Below are 3,944 nucleotides of genomic sequence, written 5' to 3'. Positions count from 1 at the left end.
AGATGCCCCGTGGAGGGATGAAACACGTGTTGAGTAATTTGGCAGTGGCGGTTGTGTGATTCGCATTGTTTGCCGCATACACATGTCATTTGCACGACTACTACTTCAAGATCAGCTTAACTGGACTAACTTATTTTGAAACACTAGAATAGATAATATGTCTACCTTCTTCAATGAGAACTACAAAAACTTGTCTTGTCTTACCCGGATTGTCATCCTCGTCCTCCCTGTATCATGTACCTCACTACTGAGGATCGTAACCCTTGGAAACTTTGTCGCGCACTCTCTTGCGCCTTCTTCCTGGTCTTCAGCAATGTTTATTAGTTCAGCTAATATGGTACTAAGTGTGGTTTAGACCTAATCGAACCAGGACCTGGTGATGTGGCCTCGTTGTCGTAGTGCCTTCATTCAGCGACTACTTTTTGCAAAATGGCCGTAAATATAAGAAAAATAGAGATATATATAACATTACTCTATGCTCTGAATTTAGTATATATTGTGTGTAACTGCGTACGCTTTTGCAATAAAGTTCCATGTGACATGATACAGGTCGGAAACAAATTGTTCTAACTATTGTTTTAGGAATATTTTTGGAAGTGTTTGTTTTTGTGTGGTGTTGAACTGAAGTAAGCTGAAGTGATGTCCACTAGGGCTTTGAGGTTCTGGAATGGAGACCACGTGGCAAGTGCAACGCTGCACGTTCACCTTCCAGGTGGACAGATGACGCCCTGCACTCAAAGTCTTCCGACAATATTAATATATGCTTCCACCTGGTCCCAGGAAAGCCTTTTCCATGGATACAATTTCTTTATTATTCTTCTTATATATTACGGCCAGTGTCAAAAATTCAAAATGTAAAATAATGTGAAGAATTAAAATTAGCAGAAGATACAACGTGACGAAGACAACGAAATCAATTCTATGTTATTGTGAAAATAGTTAAGAATTCTTTTGTTCAAAACAAAGTATTTATAAAAAGCGAATTGGCAATCGAGTGTTGATAGTAGGGTGCTCCCCTGTTCGGGGCGAAGGCGCCGCGACGGCGCGACTGCACGACGGGCGCCAGTCGCCTCCTGTCGCCTCCAGCTAATACGGCCGCTCGACCAGACATCACCGACAAAGCTAGCACCGGGAAATGCAAGGGAGATTTACTTCATTTTAATTACTGGCAATAAATTAAAAAAAAAATGTTCTACACAATTCTACAAAATGGCGGTTACTTTTGCTATTTGTCATTTGAAAAAGGCGGGAAATGTAATCGTTTATTGTAACCTATTTAATTTGCTATCGTATAACTACAAAAGAATAATAAAACAATGTTCAAGGGCACTTCTTCGCTAAGACATTTCTTTTATATTTGATATCTACACTATAAAATAATTAATAAAATTTAAATATAATTTATCTTTGGTACAGCGATTTTTAAATTGGCTGTTAGCTGATCTCTACACGGTAAAAAAATATTTCTATCAAATGTCAACTCTGTCTTATGATTCTGGAGAAATCATAAGTCAGTACATAGGCGGAATAAATATTATTTATTTTTATACATTACATGTTTTTTTACCGCTTACAACGTAACAAATCAAGACGCTTAACAGAGATCTATTAACCGTATCTAAACAGAAATGTCCGTTCGGGCTGTTGTTTTTTAACAACATTTATTTATTTTGAGATCGAGTCTTACTTCATTTAGGAAGACGCACCGTAGAAAATCAGCAATCATTTCTATAGGGAATGTACACGCTTTTACCACGATAGGATTCAAAAAAAGTTTCAATAACTTTTATAATCCTACTAGCTGATCCCGCAAACGTTGTTTTGCAAAAAAAAAATTGATATTTTAATTTACAAATAAGGGTTGATCGTAAAGGGGTGAAAATTGATGGTTGTATGTATTCTTGTATGCTGTACCATAAAAAAATAAAAACAAAAAATTTCGTTAAAAAAATAAAATTTTTTTTTAAATGTGAACAACCTTTATCACTTAGGGGTATAGAAAATAGATAGTAGCCGATTCTCAGACCTACTGAATACGCATATTAAATTTGGTAAAAATCAGTCAAGCCATTTCAGAGGAGTTCAAGTTCGAACACCGTGACACGAGAATTTTATATATTAGATTTTTGAACGAAAACGAAGTTGTATTTCCTTTAGAATTGATATAGTTGAATAAAAAACCGCCTTGTTCTAAGTATATTACTGCAGAGAGATGGTTTGACAATTTACATTGACATGTTAACAACAATATTGCTATTAAAAAATGTAAGTATCCGATAATTGCTATATTTAAAAAAAAACGACAGTTTATGTAGGAAGTATGTTATCCCTATATTATACATGTGTTCATAGAAGACAGCACCATCTTGACATTGACACGTTCACTTAGTCACGTGGTGGTGAGCAAAGTTCTAGTCAAAGAGCTAAATATAAACATTATGGCAATTTGAAAAAAAAATGGGAGTAAATCTGGTTGTTTAGTAAACTTTTGTTATACTAAATAAAATAAAAACTTAATAAAAGTAACTTTTACACTCATATCACATTTATTAAAATGAACAATGTGCTTATATCTCTTTGGAAAGCTTGAGAAAGCCTGATATGTTGTTTTTAATTTTAGGCATGATTCCAAGTACTCATTAATAAGACTGAACTTCTCAGTTTATTCCTGATAATGTGTACGCTTGAAAATATTGTTCGCATATATATGTTGAACTGAAAATGTAAAGAGTAGCAATCGCGGGCTTTTTCAACTGATCGTATATTTTTAATTTCTTTCTAACCAAGTATTTTACTATCAAAATATTAATGCACCTTCTTTGAGACATGAGCGCCTCTAAAGCCGTACTTTACCGTTATCTGTTATATTCTTAACAAAAGATTTTTGAAATTAAGTGAATTCAAACTCGTCTGTCCAGAACGGGCCAATAACGGCTATGCTAAGTAGACTGAAGACTGTCGCTGGATATGGGCAGCGCAAGACAAGTCAATTCAGCTACTACTACTACTTATAATAATAGTAATAGTAGTAAGAGTCATAGTAAAAGTAGTAGCAGTAGTCGCAGCAGCAGTAGTAGTAGCAGCATTAGCAGTAGTGGCAGTGGCAGTGGCAGTAGCGGTGGTAGTGGTAGTGGCAATAGTAATAGCAATAGTCTTAATAATAAAATAAATAGTAATAGTAACAATAATAGTCTTTATTTTCTTGTAGAAAGAAAAGTTACAGAGTTATGAATTTCTTGTTTCATACTAGTTTGTTTCTTTAATCCACAAGAACTCCTCCGCGGATGAAGGACTCCTCCAAAGTTGATCCGGGTATGGAGTTTTGTATTTCTATATTAGTTTTTTCCTTAGCAAGGGTTTTGGTCGCAGTCTTTCTCGGTGATCAACCGGCTTGGAACATGTTTGTTGTCGCCTGTCTGATTATGTTCATTTGTATAGTTCGTGCGGGAGGGGAGTAAATCTCGCAGTTGCTATATTATGTTATCTATTTTCACTAATACCTTACTATTTATACTGCTTCGAAAAGCATTAGCGTTGAGACAAATGGAGGAAGAAACTTCGTAGACGTTTCTAAACAAAAGATAAAACATGCATTATGCGAATACACAAGCTTACATTATATTGGATCCGGAATCGAAACCTTCCAAAGTTATTTTAATGGGCAGCAATAAAATCTGTAAACAAGACCGCAGCCAGCGCCATCTATTGTAGACCTGCGATTGTGTTCTGTTAATAAAGACAGCCTTATCTATCTTTTATTGCATTGTTAATGTAAGACGGATAAAAGTTTCAGAAGTCCATTTTAAATAGTTTTTTATTCAAGGAGTTCTGAATCAATAATAAAATTTTTGAATTCCATATCTCTTATTTACACTCAATAGAATTATTTATTAACTTACTGTTACAAGTTACCGGTTTGTCGCAGTGCAAAATATTAAATAAAT

Source organism: Battus philenor, unplaced genomic scaffold (assembly GCF_028537555.1).
Source record: "Battus philenor isolate CCGP_79_NKW_IND1 unplaced genomic scaffold, ilBatPhil1.0.hap1 SCAF_19, whole genome shotgun sequence".
In the NCBI taxonomy this organism is placed as follows: domain Eukaryota; kingdom Metazoa; phylum Arthropoda; class Insecta; order Lepidoptera; family Papilionidae; genus Battus; species Battus philenor.
Note: the sequence above shows the minus strand (reverse complement) of the source record.